The sequence below is a fragment of the Balaenoptera musculus genome, chromosome 4 (assembly GCF_009873245.2).
Source record: "Balaenoptera musculus isolate JJ_BM4_2016_0621 chromosome 4, mBalMus1.pri.v3, whole genome shotgun sequence".
Classification (NCBI taxonomy): Eukaryota; Metazoa; Chordata; class Mammalia; order Artiodactyla; family Balaenopteridae; genus Balaenoptera; species Balaenoptera musculus.
The window spans coordinates 78,692,037-78,716,981 of NC_045788.1; the positions used below are offsets into that span (position 1 = coordinate 78,692,037).

A 24,945-nucleotide genomic window follows, 5' to 3' on the forward strand; every position below is an offset into this window, starting at 1 on the left:
AGGTGGGAACCACGTTGGGAGAAAAATTCCAATATCTTGCAGAATATGGTGAGAATAATGGGCTAAAAGCAAGGAGAAATTCTGAGGAAAAATAAAAGCCCCACAGAGATGGGAAGGACAAATCCTCAATCTGAACCACAGAAGTGAAGCCCTGGTTCTGGTCTCTTAAGTCAGCTGCCCTAAGGAGAAGATAAACCCACGTGCCTTCTTAACTAAAGCAGCCCCCAAGGAGGAGGATCAAATTGGTTACGCTCACTGTCCGCATGTTCCAAATGAAAGGGCCTGGCTGTATCGAATGAGAGATCTGGGAAGAGTCCTGGATAAAATCTCGGACGTAATTCCTGCTCCTGGGAAACAGAGCCTGAGCGTCCTCCTCCCCGGTCCGCCGCGGAGTCCCCGGGGGAAGCCCAGCTCACGCGGAGCGGGGCGCGGCGCACGGGTCCGCGTGGCCCCAAGTAGTACGGGGCCGTACGGGGCCGTACGGGGCCGTACGGGGCCGACCCCCCCTCCCGGGCAGAGCCCCGGGTCCGGCGCGGCGCGCGGGGCGGTGCCAGGGGAGGGGCAGGAGGCCCGGCCCCGCCCCAGCCGGCCAGGGGCTGCCCCGAAGGCACATCGCGCCCTGTGCAGATCTCAGAGCCTCGCGCCGCCGTCGCGCCGCCGTCCCGCCGCCTCCGCGCCCGCCTCCCGGCTCCTGGCTCGGAGATGGGCGCGGCGCCCTGCGGTGCTGCCCCCGCCCCTCCCCGTCCCTTCCGGCCCCGCGAACCCGCGAGATACCCGGGCACCGCGGGCGTCCCGCAGCCGGCCGCGGGCTTGGCGCTCCTCGGCGGTCCGGGACCTGGTGAGGTGAGCAGCGCGCCCTGGAGGAACCCAAATTCGGGAGTTTGCAGGACCTCTCTGTGGACACGATATATCCACAAAACATCAAACACTTAAATTCTAAAGTAAAAAGGGGAAAGGGGGGAAGGGCGTTCTCTCCTCTCCAGAATCTGGGCAGCTTCTTTGGAAACGGTAATGAAACTATCTTAGAAATTGGAGGCCAGCCGGGGTCACTGACCAGGGATGCCCGTGGCAGCTTCCTGAGAAGAGGAGGGTTACTGGTATTTGTCGGGAAGAGGGGCTGCGGCTGTTCCGTTTTGTTATACGAGCGATGGTCTGCTGAAACGGAGGGATCCGGGAACAGCGTGTAGACCTCCCAGAGCCTCCTCACCGAGCTTGTCCCCAAACCTGCCTGGTGGCGGAGGGGGTGGGGGGGGCACGTGCACCCCAGGGTGCCGGGTGGCGGATAGGGTGGACTCCCTCCCGGGCACTGTGAGGTCCTGAACAGAGAAAGTTTTATTGCACTGCGGTCTGTCGAACTGCCTTGTTCTGGGCAGAGGAGAGTCGCCCGGGAGCTGCAGCATCCTTGTAGCTCTCTCCGAAACTAGAGGCCACTTGTTAGAACTTGAGTGGTGTATGTCTAGTTATACGTGCTACGCTGCGGAATATGAACCGTGAGGTTTTTCTTTAGAATTGAGTTGTTAACATTTTCGAATAGGAATCTGTGGGGGAGAGACGTCATTGCTTGCTCTCTTACTCTTCCCTTTGTTGGTTTCCTAGGTACATGCGTGCATGAGTAATAGGCAAATTATGTCCTAGCCTATAATGAAATGTCTTTGCTGGTGTAGTCCTTTAACCAGGATATGGAGGGCAACATTAAATTATTGCACCCCTAAGTGAAAGATTTTCAGGTGGGGATTAAAAGCTGGAAAATTTGTTGATATGAGGCAGCAAAGCCTGCAAAGGAAAACTAATTTTTCTCCACCAATGGCTAAATGCAGCATAGAAGGCCTCCCTGCAGGCTGGGTAGCAGCCAGGCTTGCAAAACAGTAGCTTCTTCCCCTGCTGCAGTTGGAGCAAATGCATAAATGGCTAAATAAATGGAGATAAATGGCTGAGGAAGTGGTTGTACATAGTGTAAGGCAGTTTGAGTCTGGAGAAGAAAATGCCTTGGCAGGCTTTGCTTGAGTTAGGGATCTCTTGGGAGGGGACTGGTGGCTCTCTGGTCCCCATTTTGCCAACCTAATTCCACTTCAGGGCCACCACTGTCTCTGGAGTGCTCCCTGTATTTCCCTTTCTCTTCCGCCTCCAGCTTTTAGCTTTTCCCTGTTCCCCAGTAAAGGCTAGCATTGAGCTTGGCAGAGGCAGAGTTATGGTGCCCTGGGGATAGAGAACTTCCAAGTCTAGTGAAAGCAGAGTTGTGGCCTAGGGGAGACTCAGGGTGGGTGGGGTGAAGCAACTTCCAGCCTAGACTTCCAGCCTAGACTTCCAGCCTAGAAGGCTCTCAAAAGAGTGGGAGGGTAATGATGGAGGGAAAGAGATTCTCTGGGGAGGACAATAGGTGCTTAACAGTTTGTTTCCTGCTGAGGGTTTTACTATTTCCTTTTTTGTTGTTTGACCATAAGGGCATTTCCAGATGGAGTTGGGGGAGTATAGAACTTCTCTGAAAAGTCCCTCCTTTTCCCAAATTTGTATTTCTTTCAACTCCCTTGTAGGTTTTCAGAGAGTAAGTGAGGGCAGGGGGAGAGAGAAGAAAGAAGCACTGAGGCTCTGCCTTTCCACAGAGACAATGGAACGTGGACTGACTTGGGCCCAGAAGGTGGATTTGAAAGTTGAAAAGAATGTTCCACATTTAGTTAAAAATCAGAGCCTTTATTTTGCAGAAGGGCATTGAGAACCATAACACTTACCTTTAGTTACTGATGAGTTTTGCCTGATAAAGGATCCAAGTTCCTACCTCTCTTTTTTTTCTCCAGCATTTTATTGTGAAAAATTTCAGACGTACAGAACTCGAATCAGAATGTGGTTAAGAAATAGATGAGTGAAAGATATTGACATTTCGGGGTGGGGGGAGGATCTTATTCTTCTGACTCTTCCCTAAGAATCCTAGGCACATCTCTTCATTGCTTCCTTTTTCCCATTCTTAAAACATCAGTTGGATGATCTCACTCCCCTGCTCACCCTCCAATGGAATAAAATCCCTCACACTTGGAATAAAATCCAACTCTCTACCAGGATTTAGCAAAGCCCTATGTAATCTGGCCTCTTTGCCCTTATATTCTGTCACTCTCCCCTCACTTTACTGTCTTCCTTGCTTTTCTTTGCCTGAACACTCTTCCCTCAAATACTTGCAGTGCTTCTTTCCTCAGTTCATTCAGGGCTCTTTTCAAATGTGACCTCCTCCATCAGGTCTTCCTCGACCACCTGATCCAAAACCGCACTTTTTCACTCCCTGTCCTCTGACCCTGCTTTAGCTTTCTTCACTGTACTTACCATTACCCAGCATTAAATAATATATCTGTTTCTTTATTAATCATCCATATATCCCCCACTCAAATGTAAGCTTCAGTAAGGACAAGAAATTTTTTGTTTTATTCATGGCTATGTTCCTGTTTGGCATATTGTAGGCAATTAATAAATAATTGTTGAATTAATTAGATAATTAAATGACACAGGCAAGACATTGCCTCCCATAAGGGTTACAAAATCCTTGGTAAAATATTAGAAGTCCTTGTAAGTAATTCAGGTTAATCAATATTTTATAGGTAAATGGTGATCCTGGAGATCAGTGGCCACTCTTATCTCCACAGTGCTTTGAAGCTGAATCCTGTGTTAGAAGCTGGGCTAGTTTTGACAAACCCTTATCCCAAACAAGATATAAAAAATTTCAATCCTAGAAATTTCCCCCTTGCCCCTTTCTAGTTACTCCCACCCCCCAGAAGCAACTTTTGTTATGATTTCTGTTACCATAGATTAGTCTTGCTGGTTCCTGAACATATAAGTGCATTCACACAGTATGTACTTTTGTGTCTGGCTTCTTTTTGCTTGGCACAATGTCCGTGAGATTCAGCCATGTGGTTGAGTATAAAAGTTGTTTATTTCTTTTTATTTCAAGATAGTATTCCACAATATGAATATCTACCTTCTATTTATCCATTCTCTTATTGATGGACACTTGGGTTGTTTCCAGTTTGGAGCTATTTTGAATAAAGCTGCCATGAACATTCTTATAGAGTCTGCCTCATTTTGGCTTCTGTGTACTTCTTTGAAAACCTTTGTGCCACCAGTGCTGAGAGAAGTATGGCAAGGTTATGGTGGCTATGACCGATGTGGCAGCCGGCCTGCAGCCCAACAGTGCCCTTCCTAGACAGCCCCACTGGGCGCTGACTTCCACTGCAGAGGGAAAGCACTTAGAAAAGGAGTGCGCAGGCAAACTGGGGAGCCCTCGGGTGCACTTTCAGCGTTTCTAGATCCTTAAAAGAGACTGTAGAATGCCTGCCGCCATTGCTGTTGTATTCACCTCCTCCTCTCAGCTCCCCATCCCAGTACAAGTTGACTCTAATTAGCCATTGAGCATTCTGTTCTCGAGGGGTTTAAATATTTATGAGTAAGAGTCTTGTTCAGAGCCTGATAAAATATTTATGTGTTTCCATGGGGCATTGATTTCCATCTAGACTTCTCAAGGTGTTCTTTTGGAGACACTTGTCATAATCATGAGCTACTCGGACAGAGATAGATGATACGGCCAGAGAACATTGGTAATACTGAACCCACCCTGCTTTCTAGGGATGGGGGAGAATGAGCCTTCAGAAGAATGAGCATTAATAGTATCTGGATCGGGAGAAAGACTGACAACAATGACTTGGGAAAAGCAGGGCCTGTTAATGGAGTGCCCCTGAGGGTGTGAGTCCAGAGGGGATGGTGGAAAAGAGCTTGTCAGCGTGAGGAGGGATTAATTAAGATGGAATGCATTCGTTCCAAATAGAAGAATAAAGAAATCAGCCTTTAAAAGACACAGTTCCTTTGACAGCAGTGTAGACAAGGCCTGTATAAGACAGCTGTGCTGAGTGCTATAATTATCACACCTGCTATGAAAATATGGGAGAAGGAGTGGAGGCTAGCCAGCGTTTCCAGGGGTGGGGGGGCCGGGGGAGAGAACTAGCTATTTCAGGAGGAATTGTTATTTTCATCCAAGGAAGAAGTGCCTTTTGAGTCAAGTTTTGAAGGAGGTGTGGCTCTCTGACTGGCAGCTGTGGTGTGGAAGGGCATTTCCAGACAGACAGAGTAACTTAAGCAGACATTTGAGTCAGGGCCAAAGTGCTGGTGTGGCTTTGAGTGAGGTGAAGACGGGGGTCAGGGAGGGTCAGGGCAGGTTTGCAGTAAGAGGTAAAGCAGGAGAGCTAAAGGCCAATTGTAAAGGACACAGGAGCCTGGACTTTAGTCTGTTTGTTGTAGGGAGCCATGTAACTCTTGATTGGGTCAGATTTTGAGCAATTCTTGGGCAGTGCCTCCAGCCCAAGCAAGGCTTTGAGGTCTGTTTATGTCCAAGGCACTTCCAGAATATTCTCCTGTGTCCAATCCAGTCTAGAGACTTTGTACAATCTACTCTAAGGGATGTAAACAAGAGGAGGTCAGATTCATTCAATATACTCCTGGGATTAACCAGAAACAGATCTCACCCATCACACAAATACTCAGAATGCTCCAAGTCAAACTGAATTCATAGGCTGTATGCTGCATCCTCTGATCTCTTTCATGGCCACTTTGCCTCAGTGGGAGGGAATTGAGAGGGTCTAAGTACCCCTTTATCACCTGAACCTAAATCTGGGTGAGTATGCTTCAGGCTGGGTTGCCAAGCAACAGAGGACCAAGCGATGAGGCCGGCAGACCATCTCTGCAAGATTCAGGCCTGCTTCAACCCGGTTCCTGGACTGTGACTAGAGAGGCAACTGGCAATAGAGGGTTGAGGCCATGCAGATTGACAAGCTATAGACAGGACTGCTCGGTCACCTTCCACATGTGTTCTCCCGTCAGATCACAGATTCCTATTCAAAAGTGCCTCAGGATGTTTATTTTTAATCCATAATAAAAATAAGGAGGTTAGGAGGGGTGTGAAACCTCTCGGTCATCTCCACTTTATGGTGTTTGTGATAAGGAAGAGATAATTGTAGACGTGATGGTCTGGGGATAGTCAGTCTTCAGTGCTGTGGTGAGGAACTTTGCATATGTGTAGATTAGCCGGAGAGCTCTGGAGTTCTGATGGGGAGAAGCGATTTCTTGGTGTGAGGACAGAAAAAGGCATGGGAGGACCTCTTAGAGAAACTTCATGATTCTGCCCAGGGCCTTGCTATTTGGAACTGCTCTCTTGCTGCTGTGGGTACCTGTTCTAGAGTGACATTGGGAACACTCAAGAAAGAATTCTCTGGGCCTTCCCATTGCTGTCTGCCTATGCTGCAATGTCAGACTATCAATCAGCACTGTCACCTCACCATCCTGATTTTCCAAGGGTAACTGGGGAGTCCTTGGGAGAGGAGGCAGAAGCGAAAGTCTTAACTAGGGAAATGGCAAGACTCCGGACCAACAACGTCCTTCTTGGTTCTAATTTAAGAAATTCCTGATTTTTGCATGAAGTGGAATCTTGCAAGGGCCACATTAGCTGTAGTATTTCCTCTGAACAGGTGAAAAGGGTGCATCCTTAACTGAGTGCCTTTTCCAAATGGACATTTCAGTGATTCTGTGTTGTGCCCTGGCTGGTGATGGTTGCCTGCTTTTGGTTGCTGTTTAGATAAACCCGGGAGATTGGAGTGAAGAGGAAGCAGAAAAGATGATGGCAGGAGACAGGAAAGGGAAGAGAGTAGTGACCTGCTGGGGTCCTAGGTACCCAGTTATCTGCAAATGAAAGACTGGATGAAAGAACATCAAATAACCACCCATGGGAATCTTTATGTGCAAATATTGCTGACTTCCAAGGCAGCTGTGAGGAGAAAAGAAGGGCGGAGACATGAGGCTGCTCTCAGTCAGTTTGAGGAATATTAATACAGGCTTGACACACCAGAACACATAGCCACACCACCACCCTGCAGATCCCAGCAGTAATACACTGTCCAAACCCCCTTCGCACTTCCATCACATTCTCTCATATTCATGCATAATATTAGTTATGTATGTGAGACATTTCAGCTGTACTTGCAAAGATACACACATGCAGACTGACTTTATAAAGTAAGTATAAAGATAAGAAGAAACTATTCTAAAATATTACCAGCAGTGGGATTATAAATGATTACTTTTCTTTTTTTTAAACTTATCCCTATTTTCCGTGATTGCTATTATAAGTATGGATTTCTATGATAATCAGCAAAACATTAAGTAAAAAAATCTTTTAAGGGGCTTAGTAGGGAGAAAGAAGAAGAGGCATAGATGGAGGATAGCAGAATTGTACAAGAATAGAAAAAAAATGTTGGAAGATGAATGAACAAAAAAGTTAATTCTTTTCAGGCTGCTAGCTTCTGCATATTTTTTTGTTCATTATTGAATATCATATATCTCCTGCCCCCCGCCCCAAGGATCTGGAAGCTTCTATTAGCATGAAACCAAATTGCAAACACTAAGCCAAGTGTCACACCTCCAAGGCCTTAATGCAATCCTGTGGGTGACAATTGGAAGTCCCACAACTGGCTTACAGATGTCCACCAAGGTGCTAACACAGAACACTTCAAACCTGGGCGGCAGCATCTTTCCCACAGAGTTTAATATTTATTCCTGCAGCGGCCAGGCCAGCCTTGTGCATCTCATCTCTGGAATATGGAACAGGGGCCAACAAAAGGTGTCTGTAGTTGGAGTAGTGGGATTTTCCCAGACAAAAGCCTGTTCTATTCTCATCCACGCCTCTGCCTGCTGCTCACTGGCTCAGGCAACCCCTTGGGAAGCTCTGCGGCTGAGCCTTTGGAGAGGTAGATGTAGTTTTCATTTCACAACCACTGGCCTTTTCCAGAGGCACTGTCGAGTCTGTGCTTTAATTGGCTTCTACTGAGGGACACGTGGTGAGGCCTGTCTCCGGGAGCAGAAGTTGCTGTCTACCTTTACCCACCAGGATCAATTTAAAGCAAATGCCAGAGAACCATACACCCCACTGAACTCTGGGGTCTGGCATTACTTGTAATAATACAGTCTCAATAAATCCTTTTTTTTTTTTTATAAATCCTTTTTATAGTTTTAATTTATTACTTTTTTAAATTATGAAAGTAATACACACTCATTATAACAAGTCTAGTAAATAGCAGTATAGAAAGAAAATGTTACTAATCTCCACCTACTTTCCTTTCCATGTTCCTGACAAAACCACTTCTTCACCCCTTTTCTACTTTCAAACAAACATAGGTAGAGCTATTTTCTATTTCATATGTAAATGGGATCATATAATACAAGTTATTCTGTTTCATTTTATTTATTATATTCCTTTATTTATTTATTTATTTATAATATTCCTTTGCAGAAAATTTCCATAATTTTTCCCATTATTTTTGTATTGATAGATATTCTGCGTTTTCCTCCACTGTTTTTTTGTTTTGTTTTTTTACACGACAAACTATGCCACAGTAAACGTTCTACATTTATCCTTACACTTTGGTTTTTATTTCCATAGGAAAATCCCCCAAATTGGCATTTCTGGGTCAAAGGGAACACACACAATTTTACTGCTCACTGTGGGTTTCCCCTACAGCAGTTGTTTCCCTCCCTCCTTTTGTCTTGCTCTCCCCTCTCCCATCGCCTTTCTCCAGGGGAGCCTGTGTATTTAGGCAGGAGAGCCCTGCAGTGAGAACTCATCCTTGCCAAGCGTGGATTATATCAGCTCAGTGGGGAGCAGGGTCTGCAGTGTCTTGGTTGCATTGTGTCTCTATTGCTTCTGGTTGGCCAGACTGTTTACAATTCCCCTTGCTCATTTATTCCATGCTGAGGAATTATACGTGGTCTTCATCTGTGGCAGGGGCAGCATGATCAGTGGGGAGGGGGCCGCTTTCAGAGAGAATAGGCTGTTACAATGCTTTCTCACAATGCCATATCTGCTAATGTTTTTGTTATGTCCTTTCCTTAATAGTTGGATTGAGAAAAGTTCTTTGATTCCATCCCGGTCTTCTCCCTCTCTTTGGAGGGATTTGGGATTTGGGGGTTTTTATGAGTATATAGTCAATCAACTAAAATTGATTACTTGACATGAGGATAATTAGTTGAGAAGGTAGGGGTCTTGGAGCTTAAGGATCAGTGCCAAGCAACAGATGCGAACATTTTTAAACAAATGATGTTACTCAACCTGGTATTGGTAGTGAGCTTCCCAGGACTACTTGGCTTTCATTTTTAGTTCTGCTCTTGTTTGCATGTAAAAATTCAGTCTAGCCCATAATGCTGGAGAGGAGTGGGATTCCTCACCACGCTAGGGCTGGAGAAAATATCAGAGAAGCATTAAGGGAAGCTGGTGAGTATGAACAAGTGAAATATAAATGGTGAACTGACAAAGTAGCAAGAAGTATATGAGATTTTTTTTTTTTTTTTTTTAAAGATTCCCTTTTTTTTTTTTTTTTAATTAATTAATTAATTTATTTTTGGGTGTGTTGGGTCTTCGTTTCTGTGCAAGGGCTTTCTCCAGTTCCAGCGAGCGGGGTCCACTCTTCATCGCGGTGCGCGGGCCTCTCACTGTCGCGGCCTCTCTTGTTGCGGAGCACAGGCTCCAGACGCGCAGGCTCAGTAATTGTGGCTCACGGGCCCAGTTGCTCCGCGGCATGTGGGATCTTCCCAGACCAGGGCTCGAACCCGTGTCCCCTGCATTGGCAGGCAGACTCTCAACCACTGCGCCACCAGGGAAGCCCAGTATATGAGATTTTTAAATCCTCAGCTGAAGGCTGCTGTGTGGGCCTGTGAGTTCATGGACACGCTATGGAAATCTGTGATCTCTAATCTATATTACAAACCCAGTTGTGATTCTGTGTTCAGAATGCAAACATAAGCTAAGTGGAGGGAACAAAATTATGAAGTCCTATGGCAGACATTTTGCTGTTGGCTTCTATAACACATGCTACAATTTTTGCTCAGTAACTTTGAAATGGATTTTTATGTCCTAGATTGAAAACTAAAGAAAGAAATGAAAACCAGAATAGAAGTTATTGTGATTAATTTCTAAGGAGAAATTTTAACTTTAGTTTGGACGTATATAAACCTGAAGCATAAGCATCATCCTTTGTGTTAATACTTTTACGTCAACTTTTATTTTCAAGTATGCACTGATGGAGTAATAATGATAGTTAAACCAATCCCTATAATAGATTTGTCTCTTACAACTTAGGGATTCTATAATGTATCTTAATTGGTCTCACAGTTAATAGTAAGGATAGTTATGTCTTATACTGTTTGCACTGTGATTTGCATCTGTAAAGATTATCTTTAAACGGTTTGGTCTTGACAGTAAAAATAATTTAAGCTTAAACATATTACAAGACATTAAGCATCTGCTTCTGGCCATAATGGTCTACCTGGTAGTAGACCATTGCTCCCAGAGGGGACGTCTAGAAAAGCTGGATTTCAAAAATCTATTTGAAGGCGTAAAAGACCTACCAAGGCAGCCAGTGCTTGAGAGCTAAGACCTTAGAAAGAAGAGAAATTCATTGAGTGCCCTACATCCTAGGTTGCATTTTTCCTCGAGACATTTACCATTTATTAAGTAGCATGTGAGGAGAAGCTAAGAACCCAAGCAAAAAGCAGCTGCTAAGACTCAGAGAAGCTGAGCAGAACATTCTGCAGCCTGATAGGGCTGGGGAGGGAAAAAAGGGCGAATTCAAGGATACTAAGTGAGCCGGGACAAAAGAGGCCATGCTCATGGAAAGAAAAGAGGCACAGAGGAATCAGCCCAATAAGTTTGAACCATTTTCCTTATAAGTCATTCACCAATGTATAGGTAGCACAGACCAAGAGGTAAGAAAGCCAAACAGAAAGCAGGTGCTAAAAAGCTAAGGTAACCAGAGCTATTACAGTCTCACTGTGCTGGGGAGATTAAAATGGGGGTGTTAGGCCCACCAAAGTGGAAGGGCCTGAAAAACACTGCAGCGGTTAATTTTATGTGTCTATTTGTGTCGGCCACAGGATGCCCAGATATCTGGTTAAACATTATTTTGGGGTGTATCTGTGGGGTGTTTCTAGAAGAGATTAGCATTTGAGTTAGGGAACTAAGTAAAGCAGTTGGCCTTCCTCAATGTGGGTGGACATCACCCAGTCTGTTGAAGGCCTGCATAGAACAAAAAAGGCAGAGGAAGGTTGAAATTCCTCTGCCTGACTACTGAGCTGGGACATTGATCTTCTCTTGCCCTTGGCACTCCTGGTTTTCAGGCTTTCGGACACAGACTGGCACCTACACTATCAGCTCTCTGGCTCTCAGGCCTTTGAACTACACCACTGGCTTTCCTGTGTCTCCAGCTTGTGGATGACAGATCATGGGACTTCTCAGCCTTCATAATTAATTGTGTGGGCCAGAACCTTGTAATAACTCTTTTTAATTTATATCTAAAATATTGCTTCTGTTTCTCTGGAGGACCCTGACTAGTACGAATACCCTAGGCTTTTGGTTGGGACTCCTGAGGGACTATGCCTGAGGAGTTAGCCCAGAAATAGACCTGATCTTATAAACAATTGAAATCCAGTCCCCAATCAGATTAGCCACTGACTGGATTAAGATGATCAGTTTTGGCTCAGGCCGGAGGGGAGAGGGAGAGGGAGCTGGAAGCGGACGCGGGAGGGTGGCGGCCCCGGTGGGCGGCCCGGTGGCCTTCTCGCACAACTCCCCACCCCCTCGCCCGGCCCCTCGGCCAGAGCCCGCCAGGAAACCTCTGTTTTTTGCTCTGAAAGCCTTCAACTGATTAGATGTGGCCCACCCACATTGTGGAAGGCTAACCCTATCAAACCGTGTGTCCTTGCACTGCACTCATTTAATGACCTTGCCCTTTGTTGCAGCATGCAGGATCTAGTTCCTGGACCAGGGATTGAACCCAGGCCCCCTGAATTGGGAGCACGGAGTCTTAACCGCTGGACCACCCTATTCTTGTTTTTAAATACAGTCCCTTCCCTCTCTGAATGGAAGATAAGCTTGGAGCAAAGGTGTCCAGTAGAAATGTTCTCAAAAAGCCTGGGCATGTTCTCAAAACACTTTTTTTTTTAACAGCTATTTAATTGCCACTGTACTGCCAAGGATTAAATCAGTTTTTTACTTTGCTTCTTCACAGTGTTTTCCTTATAAAAAATTAAAGTAAGAAAATGACTGCCAGGTGGAGAAAACTGTCTGCTAATGAATTGTATAAAGGCATCATAATGGCAGTATAAAAGAGTTGATCTTGGAATCAAGGCCTTGGGTTCGTGTTATAGCATCTGCTACTTTCTAGCCATATGACAGTGATTTTATCTCTCTGGTTCTACAAGGTGGCCATACTTCATGTTACTTGTAACAGCAAGAAAAATAGACCACAGGGTATGAAGGGTTGCAGTTAGTCCTCTGGTAGTGCTCTGGTTTCACTAGTCTTTTCTAAAGTTCTTAGAATGATTAGTAGGAGGTAATATTCATGTAATACCAGCACTGTGCCTGCTTAATAGAAGACACTCAATTATTTCTTGAGTGGAGTTAGTTTCAGTTGATACTATACCCTTTAAATTTGAAAAAAGCCAACTTATTTTACCATATACACAATTGTTTACTGTTAAAAGTGTTTAAATTAATTGTACCCTTGGTTACATGTTGAAAAACAGAACTGAACTGTTAAGTGGTGACCAAGTAATTATACTTCCATCATGCTAATGTTGTAGGGAAGAATAAACAAAAATCAAACAGCAAAGGCATACCCAATAATTAAGTTGCACAATTAAAGGTTAATATTTTCTCAACACAAAAATGCAGGTCTCTACTTCATCCTACTCTCTTACAGTTAATCTTTGATAACTCGAGACACACTGAAAACATTAAAGCCAGCTAGGTCTTCACTGATTAAATTTTCCTTAGTAAAGGTGGAAGTGTAGAGAATTATTCTTAGTACTACTGATACAAATAAAATTAGCTGGTTATTAGATGCCTTTCAGTGTAGTGGTTATGGTATATGAAACTCTCTTGCCTATGAAAGTTTTGTCCAGATCACTTACTAGTTGCCTCAAAAATCCCCCACTTGTTAAGTTCTCCTTTCCCTATTCTTACTGGTTTTCTACCTTCATACCTTTTTACGAAATAAACATTTTCTTCCAACTAAAAAAAAAAAAAAGATAATCAGTTTTATTCTAACACTCTAACAGAAGGTAAAAAACATATCCTTTGGAAAGAGAAAATGATCCAGAACTTCTGTATTCTTAACATATGGTCTCTGATAGTCAGTGAAATAAAACAAAACAAAACAAAAGGAGGCATACCAAAATATTCTTTCCAGAATACCCTCCATACTGTTCTCCATAGTGGCTGTATCAATTCACATTCCCACCAACAGTGCAAGAGGATTCCCTTTTCTCCACACCCTCTCCAGCATTTGTGGTTTGTAGATTTTCTGATGATGCCCATTCTAACCGGTGTGAGTTGATACCTCATTGTAGTTTTGATTTACATTTCTCTAATAATTAATTAGTGATGTTGAGCAGCTTTTCATGTACCTCTTGGCCATCTGTATGTCTTCTTTGGAGAAATGTTTATTTAGGTCTTCTGCCCATTTTTTAATTGGGTTGTTTGTTTTTCTGATATTGAACTGCATGAGCTGCTTATATATTTTGGAGATTAATCCTTTGTCCATTGATTCGTTTGCAAATATTTTCTCCCATTGTGAGGGTTGTCTTAATGTGTTGTTTATAGTTTCCTTTGCTTTGCAAATGCTTTTAAGTTTCATTTGGTCCCATTTGTTTATTTTTGTTTTTATTTCCATTACTCTAGGAGGTGGGTGGGTCAAAAAAGATCTTGCTGTGATTTATGTCAAAGAGTGTTCTTCCCATGTTTTCCTCTAAGAATTTTATTGTGTCTGGTCTTACATTTAGGTCTTTAATCCATTTTGAGTTTATTTTTGTGTATGGTGTTAAGGAGTGTTCTAATTTCATTCTTTTACATGTAGCTGTCCAGTTTTCCCAGCACCACATATTGAAGAGAATGTCTTTCCTCCATTGTATATTCTAGGTGTCTAATTTCTTAGTACTTCTCTGAAATTAATTTCTAGTGAACGATTCAAGTGATTTGATCTATATGTGTGTACATGAGCCTCATCACAGTAGCTTGGAGTAACAAGTTAAAAGTTATTCCAAGGATTGTGTGGTTCCACACAATCTGATGAAAGCCTTACGTTTCCTTAAGCTAGACTCAGGTTCTCATGGAATGATTCTCAGATCAACAGGTGCAGCATCAGCTGGGAACTTACTAGAAATGCACATTCTCAGGCCCTACTGAATCAGAAACTCTGGCAGTAAAGGGCCTGCAATCAGTATTTTTTAAGACACTCTCCAGGTGATTTTGATGTGCACTAAAGTTTGGTAACCACTGGGTTAAACTATTCTTAGACAAGTCTATTCCGTACCCCCTCCTTTCAGGCCAAGTTTAGGACATTTTGATAAGGAAGTGGCTGCAGAATGAACAGTCCAGTGTCAGTAGCTTATATTTTCCATCTCTTTATCCTCAAAGAGCCTGAATCACTGTCACACAGTGTCTTGGGTTGCACAATAACACTGAACAACCGTTCAGAGAAATCCAATGTCCAGATGAAACTGGAATTTGCAGACACAGCATGTGAGTTCACTCATAAAAATTCTAACCAGAAGGCTTTTCAGGAATGAGTCCCATTAATTCCAAGGGCCTTGGATCTCTGCTGCTTTTGAGGAGTAGAACATTGTTTCCTGAACAGACTGAACCTCAGGAACGAAGTGCTATTTACCTTTTTCTAGCTGTACGGCACCCTCACAAACATCCTTTAAAGAAGTACTCAGTATCACCATGGCTCCGTTGGCAAGGTAGACTAATGAATTCACTCAGCGTATGTTCTGGGTATCCAACAGGACTGAGGTCTCAGCTATAGCAGCATAAAACTTGAGCTGTCCAAAACCAGCCTCTGAAACCTTCAAATGATCATTCTCTCTGGTCCTTCTGTTGCCTGAAGCTTGCTTTGTCGTGACACCTTACTGTTTCGCTGATGAGAAATAGCACAGAGCACTTCACAGCAGTTCTCATTAAAGGAGGGCAGCCAAGTGGAATTCATTCTTGGCTCTTAATAATTTTCAAGTGAGAATTTTACTGCATATTAATGAACACTAATTGACATTTGTGACTGGTTTTTATGGAAATCATGCATATATAATTTGCATGATAGTACCTAAGTGCAACTCTGGGAAGTTGGTGAGGGTTTTTGTATGTTGCTGGGGTTTTTTGTTTTTTTGTGTTTAATTCCCAACTCCAGTCCCTGGCAGTAGTGTGGAATATTCACATGTCTCTAGGATCCGTCTATAAGGCAGTAGTGGCTCACAGCCCAGTTCGTGTGGTTGTGCCAGTTTATACCTGAGAGTACAGAGGGTCACAAAACACATCAGGGCAGGTCTCTGAAAGTAGGAGATGCTCCCACAGTAGTCAGGGGGATTTTCCAGCCCTCCTTTATAAATCAAATCTCCTGTTTCTGCTGAGTTATAGGAGTATCTCACTGTCCTGAGGATTGTTCCCAGGAGTATAGGACTCCTATCCTATATAATGTTTTCTAAACATCTCTGGGTTCACTTCAACAAATATGTACTGATCACCAGGCCGTGTGCTAGGTGGTAGAGCAAGACCACGTCGTCTTGTTCCCTGCTGCATCCCTAGGTCTTAGTGACCAGCCCATAATAGTTGGTCAGTCAACATTTATTGAATTAATGATCATGGTCTCTACCATCAGGGATCTATAATTCATTATCCTTACAAAATATGATTTTAAATACAATATAAAGACCGTTACTCTTCATGTTAGAAGAAACAATGATTTAGAACTTGGGATTCTGCTAGAAACTTTAGAGAAACAAGATAGATAACCTTGGCTATATGATCCAAGTCTTTTGTATAGATGACCCTTCTCTATTGTGGAAATGAAAGAAGCCAATATTTATTGACGATCTGGTATATCAGTTCCATGTGCGTGCATCCTGGACATAATATGATTTAATCATCAACAAAACCTATGAGGTGTAGATAGTATTATCCTCATTTCACTGAGGAGACAGCTAAGAATTGGAGAAGTTAAGTGACTAACCTAAGACACCACAGATATAAAATGATGGAGCTGAGAGTTAAATTCAGCCTGGGCTTTGTCCATTGCAGTATGACTCATTATACCCAATGGTCCTAGGATGTGTGAAATGAAGCCAAACTCCATGTACTGGGATGGAGGCTGAATTGACCCAGGGACCCTGAAGTGTGCCCTGCATTCAGTTGATCTACTGTTTACAATAAACCTACTGCTTACAGCACTGTTTTTCAGATCCTGTGGGGGACCCACTCCAATAGACAGTCTGATTCACTTTAATTCTACCAAGCAGCCAGAAATATTTAAACACTGTAAGCAAAGGGAGAAGTCAGGTTTCGTAGAAGAAAAGTTACAAGTAATATCAGATTAAAAGGTTGAGTATGGCCTTCTGTAATGTTGAACAAAAATGTCCTACAGATTGCAGAAAAAATCACTGACTGTGCGCTGGGAAGCTCTGGAGAGGAGAGGCTTTAGAACACAGGGATTAGGAAAGAATGGTGGGATAATCCAAGAATTCATACAGAGCCCAAGAATCCAAAAGGTTCATTTTCTCTAAAACTCACATTAAAGTGGTGAATCAAGGCCACTCTCCTTCACCCCACCCTGTCCTCTTCCCACCCCTGCCAAGGGACACCCAGTGATTCCCTTCTGCTTCTAAACTCCCCTAAGAGGGATGTATTTGGAGCAGCTGTGTCTCCTCCCCTTGATCTTCCCTCCAGTGAATCAAGATTCCCTGCATGAGCCCTGCTCCAGGGTCCTGGGGATTATTATTCAGAAACCATGAAAGTATGTGGAAAACTTAACTGGAGGCACTTCAGAGGCTTTAAAAGAGAACTTTTATCATTTCTCCCTCTTTTATAAGGCAAATCTGAGGTTCTGAGAAGCAGATTAATTCAGTACACTTTACATTGTTGTGGAGAAAATGTACAAGTTCCAAAACTTATACTCTCCCAAGAGAATACTCTTTCCCCCTTCCACAGTGTTCCTTTTTTCTCTCGGACCTCCTCCACAAACTTCTAACTACAGCCTTAGAGCTGTTACCCCTATGGCCCTGCTCTCTCCAGTTGCCTCCACTGGCCCTGCACACATTCTGTGTATTCACATCAAACTTGCCTTCCTGCTGGTCACCATTCCCATCCGGCAGTCCCCTGTACACACACACGGTCTCCATCTTCCCTTCCCCAAGCCCAGGCCTTTGCCCCAGATGTTTCAAGTGCGTGAAAGGCCAATCATAACTTCCTTTAAAGGACCTTTAAAGTAGTATAGAAAGAGCACTGAACTTGGGACACCAAGATTCTCTTCCTACGCTCACCATGTGATCCCTGAACCTCCCAACCTCTGTGGAACAGTTTTTTGACCCATAAAATGGAGACTGGACTTGATTATATCTGAGGTTGATTCCATCTCCAATATTCTGTGACTTCACTTACTTTCCCTGACTGAACTGTCTTGTTCATAGACACGCAGTACTTTTCCACCCTAATCTCATGCTCATCCTCTCTTAGAAAGAATTTACAACTGTAAGCCATCTTCTGTGTTGAGAATCTCTGTGGTGGGTGGTGGTTAGGGGAGGTTTAATCCCCTCCGCCCTGTGTGTACTTGTCTGCTGCCTCCACAAAGAGCAGTGTATGCTTAGGCAATAGACATGAATTTTACTGTTAGTATAAGTGACCCATATGCAGCATGTTTGTAAATCTGCTACTAGGACATAACACAGTGCATTCAAAAACAATTAAAATGCATTTTACATTCCCTGCTGTTTATAATTATCCATGTATCTGCTGCCTATATTAACATAGTTAATGTGGAGGTAACACTTGAGACAATATTAGTGCCAGAAGGAACGTTAGTAAGTGTCTAGTCAGTGCTATTGGTGGTGGTTTGAATAGATACATTTTTTATTAATTTGCATGTGGTTCTGACTTACCTCTTCGTGGATAACCTGAGGCTGAGATACTTCAAACAATGTATCTATTTGCTCACATTGGGTAGAAACATCCATATTACTTCAGTTGTCCCTTCTGCTTTTAATATAAAGCATGTATTGGGTTGAAAAAATGAAGGAATAAGGAAATCCAGACAAAAGGAAAATAGTCATAGGATAATAAAACGAGCCAGAAATACCTAACACTGCACAGTTGCTATAAGTGCACCACATATTTGATTCCAAGCTTCCCAGCAGCCAAAAGAGAAAGAAACGTACTACTCATGACATGAAAATGTTCGAGAAAAAGACAACTTTTCCTGGTATTTGAAAGGAAGAGAAATTTCCACCATCTGTCCTCATGGAGGAGCCACTAAGTCAGTGTTGTAGACCACACCTTTGACAATATTTTACTAATACCTACAATGCTAATTTTGTTCATTTATTCAATAATCATTTATTGCATGCCTACTATGTGCCATATATGTTTCAGTGCATTACAGTTATTGTTCTTTTTGATGCTCAAGTTATCCTGTCATTGACCAGTGGACGCCTGTTGACTCCTGCATCCCTTTGACATGATCCTGTACTCTCTGTAGTCTGATAATTTTTCATGCTCTAGTATGACAAAATGTCCCAGTTTCATCTCATATATTTCCAGCTCCATAACTTAAATTGACTATTTCACTAAGGAAACCTGATTCCTTTTAGTGAAAAATGGTTTTAGAGACTACAATCTGGGCACTTGGAGTGCTTATTGTTGCTATGTTGTACTTACTTCCAAACTTCAGTTAACAGACTAGGAAATATGAATATTTTAGAAAAAGAAAAATTTTGAGTCCATACTGATATTTCCCATTTAAATAAATGATTGAGAGATTTTTAACTTATTTTATTTTATATGCATATATTTTTCTCTTACTTTGAAATTCTTAGTTCCCATTGACATAAACATAATTACTTATTTGCTTTATCTAATAAGTAGTTGTATGTATGTGTATATGTATGTATATCCATCTATATAAAATAGGAACAATACCCTCTTAATGCCATTTAAGATTTCTTTGTGGTTATTTTTTGTCTTTCAGGTGTATAATCAAATTACTTTTACTTAAAATAATTCTTCTCTATGTGGTTGTATCATCAACTTGATGATAGTAATTTGTTTCAGCTTGCTTTCTAATTTTTAGATACTTATTTTCTTTTTGATTTAATTTTGTTTTTATTTTTATTTTTTTTGAATTTTTGAATTTTATTTTATTTATTTTTTATACAGCAGGTTCTTATTAGTTATCCATTTTATACATATTAGTGTATACATGTCAATCCCAATCTCCCAATTCATCACACCACCACCAACCCCCTGCCATTTCCCCCCTTGGTGTCCATACTTTGTTCTCTACATCTGTGTCTCTATTTCTGCCCTGCAAACCGGTTCATCTGTACCATTTTTCTAGGGGCGTTAATATACGATATTTGTTTTTCTCTTTCTGACTTACTTAACTCTGTATGACAGTCTCTAGATCCATCCACGTCTCTACAAATGACCCAATTTCGTTCCTTTTTATGGCTGAGTAACATTCCATTGTATATATGTACCACATATTCTTTATCCATTTGTCTGTCAGTGGACATTTAGGTTACTTCCATGACCTGGCTATTGTAAATAGTGCTGCAATGAACATTGGGGTGCATGTGTCTTTTTGAATTACGGTTTTCTCTGGTTATATGCCAAGTAGTGGGATTGCTGGGTCATATGGTAATTCTATTTTAAGTTTTTTAAGGAACTTCCATACTGTTCTCCATAGTGGCTGTATCAATTTACATTCCCACCAACAGTGTAAGAGGGTCCCCTTTTCTCCACACCCTCTCCAGCATTTGTTGATTGTAGACTTTCTGATGATAGTCTTACTGGTGTGAGGTGATATCTCATTGTAGTTTTGATTTGCATTTCTCTAATAATTAGTGATGTTGAGCAGCTTTTCATGTGCCTCTTGGCCATCTGTATGTCTTCTTTGGAGAAATGTCTGTTTAGGTCTTCTGCCCATTTTTTGATTGGGTTGTTTGTTTTTTTAATATTGAGCTGCATGAGCTGTTTATATATTTTGGAGATTAATCCTTTGTCCATTGATTCATTTGCAAATATTTTCTCCCATTGTGAGGGTTGTCTTTTCATCTTGTTTGTAGTTTCCTTTGCTTTGCAAAAGCTTTGAAGTTTCATTTGGTCCCATTTGTTTATTTTTGTTTTTATTTCCATTACTCTAGGAGGTGGATCAAAAAAGATCTTGCTGTGATTTATGTCAAAGAGTGTTCTTCCTATGTTTTCCTCGAAGAGTTTTACTGTGTCCGGTCTTACATTTAGGTCTTTAATCCATTTTGAGTTTATTTTTGTGTGTGGTGTTAGGGACTGTTCTAATTTCATTCTTTTACATGTAGCTCTCCAGTTTTCCCAGCATCACTTATTGAAGAGACTGTCTTTTCTCCATTGTATATCCTTGCCTCCTTTGTCATAGATTAGTTGACCATAGGTGCGTGGGTTTATCTCTGGGCTTTCTATCCTGTTCCACTGATCTATATTTCTGTTTTTGTGCCAGTACCTTACTGTCTTGATGACTGTAGCTTTGTAGTATAGTCTGAAGTCTGGGAGCCTGATTCCTCCAGCTCCATTTTTTTCCCTCAAGACTGCTTTGGCTATTCAATTTCATACAAATTTTAAGATTTTTATTCTAGTTCTGTAAAAAATGCCATTGGTAATTTGATAGGGATTGCATTGAATCTGTAGATTGCTTTGGGTAGTATAGTCATTTTCACAATATTGATTCTGCCAATCCAAGAACATGGTATATCTCTCCATCTGTTGGTATCATCTTTAATTTCTTTCATCAGTGTCTTATAGTTTTCTGCATACAGGTCTTTTGTCTCCCTAGGTAGGTTTATTCCTAGGTATTTTATTCTTTTTGTTGCAGTGGTAAATGGGAGTGTTTCCTTAATTTCTCTTTCAGATTTTTCATCATTAGTGTATAGGAATGCAAGAGATTTCTGTGTATCAATTTTGTATCCTGCAGCTTTACCAAATTCATTGATTAGCTCTAGTAGTTTTCTGGTGGCATCTTTAGGATTCTCTATGTATAGTATCATGTCATCTGCAAACAGTGACAGTTTTACTTCTTCTTTTCCAATGTGTATTCCTTTTATTTCCTTTTCTTCTCTGATTGCCATGGCTAGGACTTCCAAAACTATGTTGAATAATAGTGGTGAGAGTGGACATCCTTGTCTTGTTCCTGATCTTAGAGGAAATGCTTTCAGTTTTTCACCATTGAGAATGATGTTTGCTGTGGGTTTGTCGTATATGGCCTTTATTATGTTGAGGTAGGTTCCTTCTATGCCCACTTTCTGGAGAGTTTTTATCATAAATGGGTGTTGAATTTTGTCAAAAGCTTTTTCTGCATTTATTGATATGATCATATGGTTTTTATTCTTCAATTTGTTAGTTTGGTATATCACATTGATTGATTTGCATATATTAAATAATCCTTGTATTGCTGGGATAAATCCCACTTGATAATGGTGTATGATCCTTTTAATGTGTTGTGGGATTCTGTTTGCTAGTATTTTTTTTTTAACATTTTTTTTTAAAGATCAAATTTATAGAGAGAATGTTTTGCTTATCTCTTTTAAATTTTATTTATTTATGGCTGTGTTCGGTCTTCGTTTCTGTGCGAGGGCTTTCTCCAGTTGTGGCAAGTGGGGGCCACTCTTCATCGCAGTGCGCGGGCCTCTCACTATCGCGGCCTCTCTTGTTGCGGAGCACAGGCTCCAGACGCGCGGGCTCAGTAATTGTGGCTCACGGGCCCAGCTGCTCCGCGGCATGTGGGATCTTCCGGGACCAGGGCTCGAACCTGTGTCCCCTGCATTGGCAGGCGGATTCTTAACCACTGCGCCACCAGGGAAGCCCTGTTTGCTAGTATTTTGTTGAGGATTTTTGCATCTATATTCATCAGTGATATTGGTCTGTAATTTTCTTTTTTGTAGTATCTTTGTCTGGTTTTGGTGTCAGGGTGAAGGTGGCCTCATAGAATGAGTTTGGGGGTTCCTTCCTCTGCAATTTTTGGAAGAGTTTGAGAAGGATGGGTGTTAGATCTTCTCTATATGTTTGATAGAATTCACCTGTGAAGCTATCTGGTCCTGGACTTTTGTTTGTTGGAAGATTTTTAATCACACTTTCAATTTCATTACTTGTGATTGGTCTGTTCATATTTTCTATTTCTTCCTGGTTCAGTCTTGGAAGGTTATACCTTTCTGAGAATTTGTCCACTTCTTCCAGGTTGTCCATTTTATTGGCATAAGTTTGCTTGTAGTAGTCTCTTAGGATGCTTTGTATTTCTGTGGTGTCTGTTGTAACTTCTCGTTTTTCATTTCTAATTTTATTGATTTGAGTCCTCTCCTCTTTTTCTTGATCAGTCTGGCTAATGGTTTATCAATTTTGTTTATCTTCTCAAAGAACCACCTTTTGGTTTTATTGATCTTTGCTATTTTCTTTGTTTCTATTTCATTTATTTCTGCTCTGATCTTTATGATTTCTTTCCTTCTACTAACTTTGGGTTTTGTTCTTTCTCTAGTTCCTTTAGTTGTAAAGTTAGATAGTTTATTTGAGATTTTTCATGTTTGTTGAGGCTTGTATTGCTATAAACTTCCCTCTTAGAACTGCTTTTGCTGCATCCCATAGGTTTTGGATTGTCGTGTTTTCGTGGTAATTTGTCTCTAGGTATTTTTTTATTTCCTCTTTGATTTCCTCAGTGATCTCTTGGTTATTTACTAATGTATTGTTTAGCCTCCATGTATTTGTGTTCTTTACGTTTTTTCCCCTGTAATTGATTTCTAATCTCATAGCATTGTGGTCAGAAAGATGCTTGATATGATTTCAATTTTCTTAAATTTACTGAGGCTTGATTTGTGACCCAAGATGTGATCTATCCTGGAGAATGTTCTGTGTGCACTTGAGAAGAAAGTGTAATCTGTTTTTGGATGGAATGTCCTATAAATATCAATTAAATCTGTGTGGCCTATTGTGTCATTTAAAGCTTGTGTTTCCTTATTAATTATCTGTTTGGATGATCTGTCCATTGGTGTAAGTGAGGTGTTAAAGTCCCCCACTATTTTTGTGTTACTATTTCCTCTTTTATAGCTGTTAGCAGTTGCCTTATGTATTGAGGTGCTCCTATATTGGGTGCATATATATTTATATTTGTTATATCTTCTTCTTGGATTGATCCCTTGATCATTATGGAGTGTCCTGCCCTGTCTCTTGTAACATTCTTTATTTTAAAGTCTATTTTATCTGATATGAGTATTGCTACTGCAACTTTCTTTTGATTTCCATTTGCATAGAATATCTTTTTCCATCCCCTCACTTTCTGTATGTGTCCCTAGGTCTGAAGTGGGTCTCTTGTAGACAGCATATATATGGGTCTTGTTTTTGTATCCATTCAGCAAGCCTGTGTCTTTTGGTTGGAGCATTTAATCCATTCACGTTTAAGGTAATTATCAGTATGTATGTTCCTATTACCATTTTCTTAATTGTTATGGGTTTGTTTTTGTAGGTCCTTTTCTTCTTTGTGTTTCCTGCCTAGAGAAGTTCCTTTAGCATTTGTTGTAGAGCTGGTTTGGTGGTACTGAATTCTCTTAGCTTTTGCTTGTCTGTAAAGCTTTTGATTTCTCCGTCGAATCTGAATGAGATTCTTGCTGGGTAGAGTAATCTTGGTTGTAGATTCTTCCCTTTCTTCACTTTAAATATATCATGCCACTCCCTTCTGGCTTGTAGAGTTTCTGCTGAGAAATCAGTTGTTAACCTTATGGGAGTTCCCTTGTATGTTATTTGTCGATTTTCCCTTGCTGCTTTCAGTAATTTTTCTTTGTCTTTAATTTTTGCCAATTTGATTACTATGCGTCTTGGTGTGTTTCTTCTTGGGTTTATCCTGCCTGGGACTCTCTGCACTTCCTGGATTTGGCTGGCTATTTCCTTTCCCATGTCAGGGAAATTTTTGACTATAATCTCTTCAGATATTTTCTCGGGTCCTTTCTCTCTCTCTCTTCTCCTTCTGGGACCCCTATAATGTGAATGTTGGTGCGTTTAATGTTGTCCCAGAGGTCTCTTAGGCTGTCTTCATTTCTTTTCATTCTTTTTTTCTTTATTCTGTTCCACAGCTGTGAATTCCACCATTCTGTCTTCCAGGTCACTTATCTGTTCTTCTTTTTTTTTTTTTAATTTTTTTTTTTTCTGTTCTTCTGCCTCAGTTATTCTGCTGTTGATTCCTTCTAGTGTATTTTTTTTTAATATTTAACTTTTTTCTACTTTAAATTTATTTATTTTTATTTATTTATTTATGGCTGTGTTGAGTCTTCGTTTCTGTGCGAGGGCTTCCTCTAGTTGCGGCAAGCAGGGGCCACTCTTCATCGCGGTGCGCGGGCCTCTCACTGTCGCGGCCTCTATTGTTGCGGAGCACAAGCTCCAGACGCGCAGGCTCAGTATTTGTGGCTCACAGGCCTAGTTGCTCCACAGCATGTGGGATCTTCCCAGACCAGGGCTCGAACCCATGTCCCCTGCATTGGCAGGCAGACTCTCAACCACTGCGCCACCAGGGAAGCCCCCTTCTAGTGTATTTTTGATTTCAGTTATTGTATTGTTCGTCTCTGTTTGTTCTTTAACTCTTCTAGGTGTTTGTTTGTTTGTTTTTTAATTCTTCTAGGTCTTTGTTAAACATTTCTTGCATCTTCTCGATCTTTGCCTCCATTCGTTTTCTGAGGTCCTGGATCATCTTCACTATCATTATTCTGAATTCTTTTTCTGGAAGGTTGCCTATCTCCACTTCATTTAGGTACTTTTCTGGGGTTTTATCTTGTTCCTTCATCTGGCATATAGCCCTCTGCCTTTTCATCTTGTCTGTCTTTCTG

General features: G+C 41.6%; 1 protein-coding gene across 2 annotated transcripts in view; it reads left to right on the forward strand.

Moving 5' to 3' along the window:
- The first annotated feature begins 742 nt into the window (after nt 1-742).
- The window catches only part of GPR156 (G protein-coupled receptor 156), an 88,635-nt gene continuing 64,432 nt past the window's right edge, over nt 743-24,945 (forward strand). For both annotated transcript variants that reach the window (XM_036849544.1, XM_036849546.1), the window contains exon 1: nt 743-843. The gene's annotated coding sequence lies outside the window, so the exon portion shown is untranslated. The remainder of the gene's footprint in view (nt 844-24,945) is intronic.